The 16,124-nt window shown below is 32.2% G+C and overlaps 1 protein-coding gene and 1 long non-coding RNA gene across 2 annotated transcripts in view; one reads left to right on the top strand and one right to left on the bottom strand.

The window, feature by feature from the left end:
* The window catches only part of LOC127735655 (dopamine receptor 2-like), a 114,940-nt gene that overhangs the window by 30,578 nt on the left and 68,238 nt on the right, over positions 1–16,124 (top strand). The window lies entirely within an intron of this gene.
* The window catches only part of LOC127735663 (uncharacterized), a 33,816-nt gene continuing 33,317 nt past the window's right edge, over positions 15,626–16,124 (bottom strand). The window contains exon 3 of the long non-coding RNA XR_007998547.1: positions 15,626–15,656. This is a non-coding gene — a long non-coding RNA (uncharacterized LOC127735663). The remainder of the gene's footprint in view (positions 15,657–16,124) is intronic.

Raw genomic sequence — 16,124 nt, 5'->3', positions numbered from 1 at the left:
CAAATAAACTTTTTATTAAGTAATCGATTAAACGCATCTAGTTGAAGTATGTTTTAATCTAAATGCGTCTTCACCACTTCAATAATAACATAACGCAAGAAAAATGCCTGGAAAGATATTAACTGAATGACACGTATTGTGAATTTTTGAAGAATGTGCATGTTTCAATTGTCATTTATATATGGTAACAGATTAAAATTGTTCTGATAGACAAGTTAAACAGGAAATAAAAACAGATGTAAAAACATCATGAATAGTAGATATGTTTAACTTTCCGGAGAAAAATAAAATAAAGAAGAGATAGTATGCCGATCTATGCATTCATTTTATATTAATTAAAGAATCAATTCTAAGGCAAAGCATAACAAACAAACAATTTATGTGGAATTAACGGCCACAGTTCACTTTGAATGACGAGGTCTGACATGATAACAGAATGCCGACATGATTGATTTAACTGACAAATCTGTGCACCATTGGTAGCAATGGATGCTCAAGTTCCTCCAGGTTAAATCCTAAAGAGAACGAGGGCCATGATCCCCAAATACGTCGGGTCTTATTCGCATCACCCCCTGGTTTCAGGGGAGTAAAGATTAACAATTTAACAATTTTTAGATCATAAAACAGTTAAGCTCGAACTGGTACCAATTCAGAACCGGCCACTCAGGGTAGACATGAGATGGTCTCAACAGAACTTCCTGCGGTAACGCAGGAAAGTAAAAAACTAATATGATCCGACGTACAATACAGGAACGGATCATGACCCCTTAATCTTGCCAGATCCCGCCAAACAACTTTTTACTGTGACTAAACATTTTATTACCATATAATGAACAATTATACTATTATTTGAGATATAAACGCTGAAAGTTCATAACAAAAATTTAAAGTTCTATATATATGTGTTCCTGGTGGATAAACTAAATAATCATACTGATTGTTCCAATCACATTGCTGGTGGCTGATTGTCCTGGTAAAACTGTATAACACTCACTCAAATTTGGAATACGATAGTTCTCAAAAGTTTGTTCAGCAAGCAATTCCATCGGCTTAGTCTAGTCATCTCTATTTTTTCCCAACGTATTATGTATCAGGCTTTTCTCTGAACAGCCTGAAAAATGAATAGAACAGCAGCAGACACAAGTAATTGTTGGTAGATTGTGAGGGGAGGTGGGTGGGTTTTTGAAACTTTCACTTATCTAGAAGCGGCTAGTTCAAATGTGAGGCTGAAGTCACGTGATGTTTCTAAGCCGGAAGCGAGATGCGGATCCGAATGATGAAATATGTCTTTATGGAAAATAAATATATTAATCAAATCTCTTTCATTAAATTGGTTTATCTTATAAGTGATAAACCTTATTAATTAAAGAATCAATTCTAAGGCAAAGCATAACAAACAAACAATTTATGTGGAATTAACGGCCACAGTTCACTTTGAATGACGAGGTCTGACATGATAACAGAATGCCGACATGATTGATTTAACTGACAAATCTGTGCACCATTGGTAGCAATGGATGCTCAAGTTCCTCCAGGTTAAATCCTAAAGAGAACGAGGGCCATGATCCCCAAATACGTCGGGTCTTATTCGCATCACCCCCTGGTTTCAGGGGAGTAAAGATTAACAATTTAACAATTTTTAGATCATAAAACAGTTAAGCTCGAACTGGTACCAATTCAGAACCGGCCACTCAGGGTAGACATGAGATGGTCTCAACAGAACTTCCTGCGGTAACGCAGGAAAGTAAAAAACTAATATGATCCGACGTACAATACAGGAACGGATCATGACCCCTTAATCTTGCCACGTGAGTGAGTCTATACACACTCATTAAATACTCCCCCCCCCCCTTTTTTCAACCCCTTGAAAAATTATTAGAAATTCTTTTCCAAATTAGACTTCGGGGAAACGGCGAATTTTGTTAGATGATAGGAAAGTTTCAATACCCCCCTGTATGTTGTTCAAGTATATATCATATCCAATATCGGATAAGTGAGTTCCGTCAAATCTATACAAGTTCATCTCTCGAGCTCGAATATTGGGATGCTGAATAATACAATGCCCATCATTCAAGACATAATTGTTAATAGAAGAGTTTACTCGTTTGCGAGATCTCTCGATAGCTTTTCCGTCTTTAGCACCGTGCCAATACCTACGCATTAGCATTTTGCTCCATACGATACGAGTGTTAGGTAGAAGTAAATGCAGACGCAGAATATCCCTTTCAATATTTTGGATAAGTTCCAAGGTTTTTACTTTTACCAGATCATTGGAACCAAGCTGAATGACTATCATGGCGGGAGGAGAAAATTTGTCAACTGCATGTGATACCTTGGCATTAAATTCATTCCACAACATACCCCTTTTTCCAAACCAGCGTATGTACACCCCTCTGCTTTGAAGACCAATGTTTGGGCCCCCGTTTCTCGTTTTTGCATTAGTCTGTGCCCAATATACAATTGAAGATCCGACGAACCAAATAGCTTTTGAACCTAAAAGGAGGTAATATGTATTATAATATTTAAAACACTTGTTTGAGCTGTAATGAAAGTTAAAGACTCAGATACGAATATAGCGTAAATATGCAACGGAGGACCATCGGCCGCACTGCTTGATAATATCGTCTTTAACACCATTTTTTGCCATATCAGTAGCTCGTCCTATCCGAAAAGAATGAGAACGGATGTGAAACGGTAGTTCACAGAAACCCAAACATTTTTGAAGCAGGGAACAAAATTGATATTTTGTTAAGGCCAAACCATTAAAATGTGTATATAATTTATTAGATCCATTTACGCCGGAGAAGCGAACCTGCAAATAAGATTGCAATAGCGTAATTGGACAGATATTCGAATCGGCATGGCTCTGAATGATCAGGGTTATGGAATTATGCTTTTGATCGGTTTTTGAGCTGCATATTTTTACATGTAATTCGGTTTGACCATTACTCTGAACAAAAGTGATATCTTCACATTTCAATGCATGTCCGCTTTCGTCAGTACGACTGTTTATAGCCAACTCACTTACTCGTAGCATGGCGAAGTACGCAAGAGAAAAGGCAGAAGAAAACAATATAGTTTCATACTGAGAATTACAAACGCTGCGTAGACTGTGAATTAAACGTTTTAACAAGTCAAACGATATCGGCGTTCGAACATCTAGTTTTTGCGGATTTTTTCTACGCAATCCTTCAATCATTTTGCAGATGATGAATGATTTCGTGTTATCTGTTACATTGTTAATCTTGTGTGTGTGGGCCAATCCGGAGATGTAAGTAGAAACAGTAGACGCAGAGAAACCTTTGTACGACAGGTATGCTATAAATTGAGCTATTTCGTCGATAGGTACAGGCCAAATATCACGATAGTTATAAATAATGCGAAACTTTTTTAAACATTCTACTGCTGTTTTATAAGTTTTCCAGGAGTTGGGAGCCATTGAACATTTAAGTAATAGGTCTGCCTCGTCTTTTAACCTTTCCAGAGGTGGGCCGGAATCGTGTATGGGTTTGCATCTGCTGTGGGGCATAGTTTCCGGAACTTCTGAAAATCACAACGAGAGAGGGAGTCAGCAAGAGAATTCAAATGACCTGGGATATGTTCGGCTTTAATCAATATGTTGTATTCCAAGCAGGCCAATACAAGTTTTCTGATCAGGGACATAACACTTGTCGACTTTGAAGACTTTTTATTGATTATAGAAACTACGCTCTGGTTATCTATGTGAAATAAAATTTTCTTGTTTTTTAACATGCCTCCCCAAATGTTCAAAGCAACGACTACAGGGAACAATTCTAGAAAGGTAATATCGGTTAAAATTCCAGAAATTATCCAATTGTGGGGCCAACTCGCCTGGGCCCATTTCCCTTCAAAATAAATTCCGACCACACCTGAACTGTCAGTGAACAATTCGAGATCAGAGTTAGATGACCAGAATTTATCCAGAATTACGGTAGTACCATTGTAATTTGATAGAAATAGTAACCAAATATTAAGGTCTTCTTTCATAGCCTTAGTTATTCTGGTTCTGTGATGGGGCCTACGCAAATTGCAAGTGGCGTCAATCAAACGACGACAAAAGGCTCGACCCGGGACAATTACTTGACATGCAAAATTTAGTATGCCAATCAATGATTGTAAATCCCGAAGGGTGATTTTGGATCTACCTAAACAAAAAGAAATTCTGGATTTTAACTCAACAAGTTTGTCTTCGGGTAGACGCATTTTGAAACTTTCACTTATCTAGAAGCGGCTAGTTCAAATGTGAGGCTGAAGTCACGTGATGTTTCTAAGCCGGAAGCGAGATGCGGATCCGAATGATGAAATATGTCTTTATGGAAAATAAATATATTAATCAAATCTCTTTCATTAAATTGGTTTATCTTATAAGTGATAAACCTTATTATCCATGCATACATTTAGTATTCATGCATTTTTTTTAAAATCAGAAACGGTACAATGACTTATACATGGAAAGTAAAAAAAAAACTGAAAATTGAACAACTTATTTTGAACTGAAATTTCTCAAAATGTAAACAATGGATTATTACAAACACGCTGGGAATTTGGCAAGTGATGTATAGCAAATTTAGAATTTACCAACTGTATTGAAAACTTATATTCCCTCCTGCAATACCATAGACGTAGTAAGAATTTATTTTCCACTGATTTTAATCATTAGCCTGAAAATGTGTACATGGACCTTCCTTTTTAAATGACACTTGGCTAAAGTATGTAGGAAATTTATTTGTACCAGTTTCAGTGAACAAATCACCAATGAATTGTCTTTTGAGAGGTTTACATTTGAAGCTAGCTATAAAACAGGTTTAATCCACCATTTGTTACATAAGGAAAAAAGTAAAATAACAAAAATACCGAACTCCATGAAAATTCAAACCGGAAAATCCCTTATCAAATGGCAAAATCAACACATCAGACGAATGGAGAACAACTGTCATTATCCTGACTTGGTACAGGCATTTCCTTATGTAGAAAATGGTGGATTAAACCTGGTTTTATAGCTAGCTAAACCTCTCACTTGTATGACAGTCGCATAAAATTTCATTATATATTTACAACAATGTGTGAACAAAACAAACAGACATAATAGGTAAAAAATCAAAATTAGGGGTTCAGCAGTCAACAATGTGTTATAATTTTAATCGTTATAAAAAAAAAACAAATATGTCAACAAAGAAAAACAAAATGGCATATAGACAAAGCACATATGCAAAAGTGAAAGACAAGAATACAAAGAAATGCCTGTACCAAGTCAGGAATATGACAGTTGTTTTCCATTCGTTTGATGTGTTTTAAGCTTTTGAATTTGCCATTTGATAAGGGACTTTCCGTTTTAATTTTCCTTAGAGTTCGGTATTTTTGTTATCTTATTTTTATTTTGATAAATATTAAGCAAAAATGCCGTTTTTTCTCTAAAATCAAGAAAAGTTATTAAAAATTAATTATTCCCAAAGAGCTGTTTAGGACATACTTATGTAAAGAAGATATTTGGAATGTTTTTACAAAAAATCGCTAAGTTTTTTTATTTTTTTAAACAAAAAAAGTTAGGTATGTCTGTTTAAAGGATAGAGATGTCTAAACAAGAAACGAAATTTTTAGTAAATGTCTAAAATTTCGACCCCTTTATCTCTAAAAGTAGCACATAAAGGTATGTTTTTATTACACATTTGAAATAACTACCTGAAAAATAGGTTGTATGAAAATTTTCGTCAAAAATTTAACGTGGGATCAAAATTGTATCGACCGGTGAGAGAGGGTACGAATTTATACACCCCGCACACAGACGCCTCACTTTAGCAAGGGTTTTTGGGAGAAGACCAATGGATGACAATATGTTTATACTCAAGTCAACCCTTGTTTTCAAAGAGGATGGGTGGAATACGTTATCGACACAAAAAAGTCATAAAGAGGTAAACATGCGGTCTTCAATAATAGAAAGGTGACTGTCCTTTTTGTTTCTGTTGGTTAAATATTCAAATGATTTAGTCAAATATACACATGATACATGTACTTTATGTATTTAAGAAAGACATATGTAACTGTCAAGATACAATGCAATGAAACAAAATTAATGAAATAATTTGTATGATAAATATCATACTGATGCGTATAATGTTCAAATGATTTCGAATTCTTTACTTTTCAATATGAATCAGATGAAAACAAACTGATTTATCTTCTGACGACAGATGGTATTAATTAGACCCCAGTTCTTGCTAAGTAAGACAGGTGAGCATGAATCTATAGTGTAATATTTGTGAAATGCACTAACTGATGGTAATAACATACAATAGCTAAACATGTGAGACAGGTCAACATTTAAAAAGGTAAGTGTAATATCATGCTCAACTGCGTAGCATGTGTAGCTTACTTTTCTGTGGAACTATGTTTATTTATTTGTAAAATGAATTATCCGTTGCTTTTAAATCTTCCTGTAAAACTTTGAACAAACATGCATAATTATCCAGGCGATTTGTTAGTCGTAATCACATTTAAATAAGTCGCGTCATGAATCTTAAGTTTTATTTTTAATCATATTTTGACAGTAGTTTCAATACTCTTCAAAGGGACTACTTTGGTGCAATGTTGAGCTTCGATGAGAATTATATCAATTATGATTTATTTTTTAAGATTCTTGAGGGGGTTGAATTTCATGAACACTGATGCCTAAAAATCAATTATTAGATGGCATTCTTTTGTGCAGTTTCCATGTCTAGGATCAAGAAAATGCTTCTGGCGAATTGATCACCCAACCAGTTAAACATTTTTAGAGATATGATTTCATGAAACTTGTAAATACATGTAATTAAATCATTAGAGAGAGAAAGCTCCAACTTCGACTTCACAATTTAGTTTAAATTTTGTTTTGCAAATATCATGAATTATTCAAAATTCTAAGACAGAATTAAAAAACAAAACAATATATAATATTGATTAAATGCGTTATAGAAAAGAAGATTAAACCTGGTTTTATAACTAGCTAAACATTCCAATTGTATGACAGTTGTTTATAGTTCCGTTATATTGACAAATAGGAATAAGGAACAGGCATAATTGGTTAACGTGACGATAACTGGAATCCAGCGGCCAAATCTGTATAAACATACATATCACAGAGTAACAGCACCGTTTAGTTACTGAAAGTCTAGGCAAACATCAAAAAGCCGTAGAGTTTAAGCTTCATACAAAAACGTTGATATATTTCTAAAATTTGATCAAATATTGAATATGTATTTTATATGTATTTTAAAGGCGCTGGATAAAAACGGGAAGCCATAAAGTTCAAATAAGATGAATATCGAGAAAAACACAACTAACTAATGTTATGGAATATTCAGCATGTTGATATATATGTGCCTATGTCCGGAACCTTGTCAACACTAATTTTGTAAACGCTTATTTGTTACATTTCTTGAAAAAAAAAATAATACTCTTTAGGCTCTTATCTTATCTGCCATCAATTTAAAATATATATTGGATTGGAGACTTACGTTGTTTTTCTTCTTGTTCATATTTATTCATTCGGATAACCCTTTTTATCACTTTTTGGATAGTTCTTCCGAAAATTGTTTCTCCCTTAAGATTGTTATGATCTTTACATAAAGTCGGTATGGAATCGAAAAAAAGGTCATGGAAATTAACAGTTCGCTATTTTATCTGATGGATAAGCAACCACATTCGTCACAATATCCACAGTTGTTAACCTAAAATTGTTGCTTTTACTAAAATGTTTTTGCTATTTAATCATCTAAACCATTCAAAACATATTCTTGTAAATTCCAATCTTAAGGTAAATATAATTACTGACATATTATATGTAGTAACTAATAGGGAATTATTTGTTTAAACCCGACTACTTCATGGTAATATTGTATATATGGCAAACAAGAAAATTAATTGTCCTTCATTATTTTCATTGTTAATAGAAGTATTTATGTAGGAATGGGAAAACTGTTTTTTATGAAATTATTGTGTCTTGTATTTTAGGGATTGCTATATTTCATTCGTTAATTCACAGTTTGATAAACAACTAAAACTTATTAATTAATATGTTTAATGAATTGAACTGTCTGCACACATTTTATTAGTACAATATTGTGTTTTCTGCATCCTTCATGACGTATCATACCTAATTAAAACACATGTAAGAAAGTATGCCTTTTATGTAATCGTATTTCTCTGCTGTCTCATATACAAAGTATCATGTATTTATGCTTAATCACTGGTATAAATTAAGTTTTAAATAAGTAGTCAACGCCAAGGCGACGCCGACTAAAATACATGATGACTTTTCTTCGGTGACATCCATAACAGGGGAATATAAACAAATACATACCAAGGATATTGAGAGTAGATATCCTAGATATGACAACAACAATTGAAGCCTATTACGTACAATGAATTATGGTGCAATTTATTCTCCCTTCATGTCTGTAATGATCAGGTGGCCAGGTCAATGCCAGATAATTACAATAGTTGACATTGTCATAATGAGGGTCTTCTGTTTGATTTAGAATGATGCGTCATTAAAGCACATGGACATGTAGAAAATACTTGGTAACCATAAAGCTATATAAAAAAAAGTTTCTTATTTTATTTCATTTTAAAGGTAATCATCTGATTTGAAGTTTTAAGAAATATGTTTTAATTGGTTGATTTATATTTACAGTGTTTATTCAGTTAGTAGCAAAATAATAATTATAGATAACAGTTCAGACATTTTAAATTTGAAGATGTAGATAGATTGAAAAATCTTTTAGTTCATAGCTCTAACATGTGTCATGTTTAAAGGCAGTCGTTAGTAACGTGTTTAAGAACATTCTTAATTAAGTAAAAACTTAACTCGAATTTGTTGTACAAACATTGATTTTTTCCAACAGATACATCTGATATGACTGTTTATAAAATAATTGTTTTGAAGTAATTTGAATTTCTTAATGATATATATTAGAATTCAAATATGTAAAACGTTGACTGATTTGTTCTCATTAATTTAGTATTGAAGGACTTCTAATTCTACTCAGGTATTTTTTAAATGTTGAAGGAAATAAAGACGGCAGTCCTGCGAATCGTTGTCATATTTGAGCCGAAAAAAGTACTTTCAATTTTACCTCTGGATATTATACTTAATATGTCTTTCCATTTCAGTTTAGAAAGCATTAAAACATCTGAATAAAAAATGAATTCGATACTTCTAACAATTTCAGATACAATCTTTAGAATAAAAGTCAATATAACGAAATTAGAATCCGTTCGTGTTCAAATCGTTTCAATACAATTGTTATACACCCTTTCCTCCTAGGAAAAAGGTAAAGTACAGACTAATTTGAGTTTAAGTAAGTATTGCATAACTACATGAAGAAAACATTATATATCAAAAGAAAGATTCCAAAGTAATTATGTTTTGTTATTCAAGATAACAGCGTATACATTGTATTTTAATAGTTTCCACTCTTTTGCTGATCAATTGCCTTTCTAACTAAAGAATGACACTTACAAGCACGTAATCTTGAATTGTACTCTGTGCGTGTATGCGATATCTTCTTGTATTGTCTTTAAGATTTACATATTGATACTATTGTGTATTATAAGTATATATCTGTACTATTTGAAAATGATATCATATTTATAAATATATATAAAGGCACTTTAATTTTTTTGATATTATAGATTTTTGTTCTTCTTTGAAAATCATATTTAAAATGTTCAAATCGTACCAACATAGTTTGTCCTCTAAATCGACAGCCGATCCTCCAATACATGTTTCTTACAAAGTATATTATACTTATAATCAATTTAGTGACCTATAAATATATGTATATATATATATATATATATATATATAAGTCTGAAAATTACACCCAACAGTGTTAGAATTAGACTTTTATTATATATATATATATTGGTTACCTAAACCACATAAAATCAATCAACTTTTTTTTTCATCTCAGTTTGCAATAAGTTATATAAAATTATTGTAATCATGTATCGATTCATTTAAATATTTTTTTACTTCTTATAATAACCGTTTTATTCAATATACTGCTACTTTTTAATTAATTAGCTTTTGCAAATAATAAAAAATATCTATGAAGGGAGAAGATCTGAAAATCTAGTTTAACCCGGCCACATGTTCATGTCTAGTTGTATGTGCAGTTTTTTTTTTTTTTCGTTATTTGGATAATAAGCAATATACACAAAAATAGGATTCATTGACTTGCAGCCCTCTAACAGTAGCATCAAGCTAATGGTAGTTATACAAGACTTGATATAAGACTTGATTAATGTTGGGCGTCAGAAGAGCTTTCAACGATTTACCTACATCTAAGGTCAACTTTGCCTAATGAGTTGGAACCTTAGTTTCTTCAATGTTTGTTTTTTTTATCAATAGGGAATTAGGTTTTGTTTTGATTATTGGGTCTTTCCTACTTTTGTGGAAAGACCTTCTGATTGTGTTTCTTCCGCCACTTTAGTTTCTGAATGTCGCTTTTGTTTCGCAACATGTCGATAAGATATTCAGTATACGAAAAGTGGCGGAATACAAAACGAATAATCAGAGCAAAATAAAACAATATTTTCATGGAAAGGTGGAAGACTTAACAACAACTGAAACACTCGAGTAGACCAATTATAATATACTTAACATACATGAATAACGAATACTGAAAATTGAACATTGATTTAGGTAGCTACATGTATTATTATATCAGATAATCACAAATAATGAATTACTCTTTTAACAAACATTGACAGATTTTTATATAATCGCACATGAAAGTTTGATATAAATCCTTTCATTTTATATTCCCTAAGATTATTTGTATATTATATGGTATATATTTAGCTAGTAGATTTCTTTTATCGCTATTGCTACAAATAAGTAAAATAAGGAAATTTGTCATTCTTTCACAGATAACATACCATCTCCAAGCTGATAATGAATTTAAGTTCGAGCATCTAAGTTTTGAAATATAAATTCTATCATGTTTGTTCAGTTTTCACATCAAAAAGTATTATTCATTTAGGAAAACAAATTTTGAATGCATTGATCTTTTAATCGCTGCTTGGCTACGTTTAAAAAAAACAATCTGTCCACAGGAGTTTGATAATTCAGATAAAACTTAAACCACAATCATCAAGGGTGTTTTTAACATATGAAATCCAATTGAATTTCGATGAATAAACTTCATTTAAGAATTGAATGCTTCTTTTTGTAAATATTGGAGTGTAAAAGCGTTGACCGAAGTACATTTTGTATGAAGCGCGGAAGCGCTTCATTCTAAAAATGTGCGCACGGTCAACGTTTTTACAACCCTATGAAATTACTAAAAGAAGCATTCAATACTTATAATTACATGTTTTCGCTTTGATCATGAAAAATCGATTTTTATCATTTATGCTTATATATGCTTAGGAATGCTTATAATTTTCATTTTTTTTTATAAAGAGCATACATTGATTTTTGTGCTTGTTCTACCAGTTTTTTGCTCGCAGTACAAAACTTCCATTATAATTAAAAGCATTTCTGAGTTAAGAATATGAATCAATACCTTCAATAGTTTACCAATAAACCGTAAAGTTGGATACTGTCTGCTTTTACTTATGCTTCTGTTTCAAGTTTAGTTTTGTTTGCATTATCTTTTGACTTCCATCGGTTACTTTATTGGTCAAACACACTTTAATGATTTCTATAGTCCTGCAGTTTCAAATAGTAAAGCTGCATTGTTCGCATATAGTATGATAAACAATTTTATGTACACAAAGAAAGTCTCTTGGCATAAATCTTCAATTATTTATAAGTTGTCTTTGTTATTATCCCATAAATTAATAACGAAAACAAAAATACAGACAACTTTTCATCTTGTTTAAATTGATTATATCTAAGCCTTGAACATATCTTCGATATAAACACAGATGGGAGACTTCAAACTAGAATATATGACAAACGTAATGATTTCATCTTTTAAATTGTCAACTACCCATTTCACAACAGTAACATACCATTTGCTCCATCGTATGGTATAAACATATCTCAGTTAATACGTTACGCTCGTGCATATTCATGGTATACGGACTTCATTAACAGGAGGTCTGCTCCTCACATTAAAACTGCCCCAACGGAGGTATGATGAAGAACGACTGGAATTGCCCGATACGATGTATTTGTGTCTCAACTTTCAAGCGTAATGCGTTCGCGATCTTATATCTTTAGATAACAGTATAGTCGTCTGATCCTTAATTTCACCGATTGTGACTTTTTGACTGAGTGTGAATTAGCATGGCGAATGATGCATTTATAGCATAGAGACCCTTACCCGGTTTCGCTCTTTTTTGAGTTCGTAGGATTCCCTCTGTTTTGTATGTTATCTTGATTTGTCTTTTTTCTTAATCTATTTACTAGATCTGTATATCGATAAACTACAGTCTTCTTTATTTACATCAGAGTTAAAAAATTCCAGAGACCTCATAACCTTCTTTTATATCAATCTTTACATTTTGGGTACATATTATAATTCACGTAAATAGTTTTCTTATTTATTACATTTTGCATTCTTTGCCATAGTCCTGATCTTCATACAGTGTCAAATGCAATTTTAAAGGGGTATTAGCTAAGAGATATAAAAATAAAATAAAATATGATTTTTTTTTTCAATTATAAATGAAAGTGAAATAATGAAATAATAATTCGCTTTTTTTGTTTTTGTAGCAGTTCAGTGTTTATGTAGTTCTGTTGTTTTCCTCTTATAGTTTAGGTTATTCCCTCGGTTTTGGTTTGTGACCCGGATTTGTTTCAGTTAAATCGATGTATGACCATTGAACAGCGGTATACTACTGTTGCCTTTTTTTACCAGCCAATTTGGTTCAATTTATCAAGTTAGTTTAAAAAAAACATCGCTGACGAATTATTCACTTTAAAGTGAATAGTTCGACCTCTTTGAATCCATATTCATGTGACCTTCAATTTAACCCCCTGACTGGACATGGGTTACGCATGTATTCGTCTATTAAAAAGAAAAGAATGTCAACATAAAACGTGAAACAGGAATTAACCATTTGGTTAACTGATTCGATCCACAAAAAAATCATTCTTATACAGGTAAAAACGATGATAAACATACTTTAAAATCTACAATATGAGATCAAACAGACCTAAAAAAATCCAACTGCAAGTGGTAGCTTTCTTGTTATATTTATATTATTTTTATACCGGGTTGTATGACCGTCGGCAGTCTTCGAAGGTCATCTCGATGCTTAATTATATGACGTGAAGACAAAAATACACACGAAATGTTGATACTTTTTATGGAGCCATTGCATTGTATATTTTTTTTTTTTTTTTTTAGACTTTTTGTAATTTGGATATACGTTTTGGTATGTTATAAATCAAATATGAGAATTTTAGTCAAATCGGTGAACATGAAATTGACAGCTAAGTTATTCTTTTGTACATTTCAGGGTCTGATTTTGATCCTTTATTTTTGAAAATTGTTATAGTTTTACCTGTTGACCAGTACTCTGGTATCAGACCAGTATCAAAAATAAGGTTACCAAGTTTGATATGCACGGCATCTGTTCATTCAAAGTACTTTTAATTTTTCGTGAATACTTTCCACCTTGTTATCTTTTTTTTTTAATTTAACACAATTATTTTATTTCAGATTTCGTTATGGGTCCATTCATAAAATCTTTCACACCATCCGTAGTGTTGATGATAAAAATAAATCTGCCATTATACATGTTGTCACACACCGACAACTCCTTTAGGCTTTCCATTATGTTTGCGTGAACATTTCACATACGGTTGATCGTTTTTTGTTCGTCTATTGCAGTAATAGGTGCGAAGGTGACATCTGTTCGTAGAGAAAATTTGACCATACAGTGACAATTGGAATATAACGATACGAATTTGTCTGTCTTAAATTGGTCAATCAGGGGAAATAATTTTGATCACAACATAAAATAAATAACGACACCTGCACCTTAATAGTCACCAACTGTAGAATTGATAATATAGATATTTATTTTGTACACAAATTCAAGAGATTTTGACCATAATTGTCAGTTCCACGTGTGCATTTTGGTCCTCACTGTAAAGGAATTTTATTTTTTTCTCAAATTTTTATCATAATACAAATATTCTATAACTTCCATATCATAGCCTAGGTCAAAATGGATTTACAACAGATTCGTCTGGAATAATATATGTGGAATATTACTATTTTTTTTATTTAAGTCTTCAATAAGGCCAATACTATAGTTATTTTTGCTTGACAAATCTAACAATTTATTTTCTATTTCATCAAATGCTTCTACATATAAATATTTTGTGTTTTCTGGAAGAATATTAACCCGAATAATTCAGTCGTTATATTCCGCTGATCTACGAAGGCTACATTAACGCCTGAACGTCTTCCTCGATAAAGACCGTCAACCGGAAAATTCACACCGCTATGCAATATGGGAATTTTGATTTAAGTTGGCAGCTAAAGAAGGAGGAGTTCCGGATGTTAATTGATGTTAAATGATGTAAACTGATGTTAATTGATGTTAATTAATTATTTTCGGATTTGTGTTAATTGAACACACGTGTTTGGTAAGACAATTACAAGACAGTTGCGCAGACTCATTATCCTGATTGCCGCCGATTGGCTCTCTCTCACAGAGAGCAGGCGACGCGGCCAATGATCATAAGGAGTTCAAGCCCTCGTGTGGGAGAAAATCGGACACGGAAAGGGCTTGAATTATTCGAGTTAGAAGAATATATACAACCATGATATTTGAACCTACAGTGACAATAGACTTTAATGCTTGCAGCCATTGAACAAAAGAACTTTATGAAATTTCAACTTTTTCTATAAGGATCTTTATAAATCACTGCAATTCCACTTGAAACTTTCTTGAATTTTCGTCTATTTTTTGTAATAAATGTATGATTGAACAATTGTTGAGATTATATATAAATATTATAATCTGTTATAATGTCAATGAAATTTAGGCATAATAGCTGATATGCTGAAAGTCAGTTCAATCATTACAATTCCGACAGTGGCCTTATTTTATCGGTTTAAATTGTTCATTCATGTGTTGAGGTGGAGGATGTGGTGTTGCACCGTGGTGGAAAGTATCTCCTACCATTTATTAAAAGTTTATCCTCCCTCAGAATTGCTGTGCGGTGTTTGCTTCTCGGATTTACATGTAATATTGTAGGTATCAAGCCCTTTCTTCTTTCGATCAATCCATCGGATATTGAGCATGAACTCCGTATTTCTCTTTTACCTCTAATTTACTGTAATTCTTTCACATTCTGTTTTTCTGTCCTTTCTTTTTTCAAATTTGGCAATAATATTTCATAGAATTAAATACCATATATAATGTCCAATATTTTGATAATGAAAGCTTTAACATTTGTTTCTGTACCATTAAGTTCCTTCTGATCAGTTGCATCTTATTAACCTTTAAATGTAAGAATTTCCCTCGTAGATCTCGTTTCAGATTAGTTATCCTTTCTCTTTGTTTCCAAGTGTTCTGTTTGAGCCATTAGTAGTGACCATTGTTCTTTGTTGTGGACGAGTATTGTTGCCTCCAGGCGTTGGAGTGTATCTGTTACTATTCCCCCCTTTTGTTTCTTTTTCTTCCTACATGAAGATTCACAATGTATGAAATAAGTTATCCAGACATTCCTATCAGTTGTAATGCCATTCATATTGTTTATAAGCATAATTTTTATCCGCATTGTTTTCTTTCAAATTTTCAACCTGTCAAACTGTCCGCCATCTTTGTGTCATATATATTTGCCTAAAATCGTTTGTTATGAAATTAAAGATGAAAGCTAGAATACAAATTCTATCCTAAACACAGTAGAAAAATGAAAGACATGAACATAAATTGTTGCAGCCTTCATTTTTAGATTTGTAAAGGAATATTTTTTTGCTGCATACGGGAATGATAGTGATAACTTTTTGGTAATTTATAATATCATAAAGTTAAGAGTTAAAGAAATTATTATTTGTCATCATTATACAAAACTATTATAGAATGTGTCAGAACTATTCAAAATTTATAAAGGAAGTCAAATGCAAATGTACTAGGAGAGGTTACGTAAT

Source organism: Mytilus californianus, unplaced genomic scaffold (assembly GCF_021869535.1).
Source record: "Mytilus californianus isolate M0D057914Y unplaced genomic scaffold, xbMytCali1.0.p SCAF_3, whole genome shotgun sequence".
Classification (NCBI taxonomy): domain Eukaryota; kingdom Metazoa; phylum Mollusca; class Bivalvia; order Mytilida; family Mytilidae; genus Mytilus; species Mytilus californianus.
Note: the sequence above shows the minus strand (reverse complement) of the source record. Positions and strands in the feature narration are given on the sequence as shown.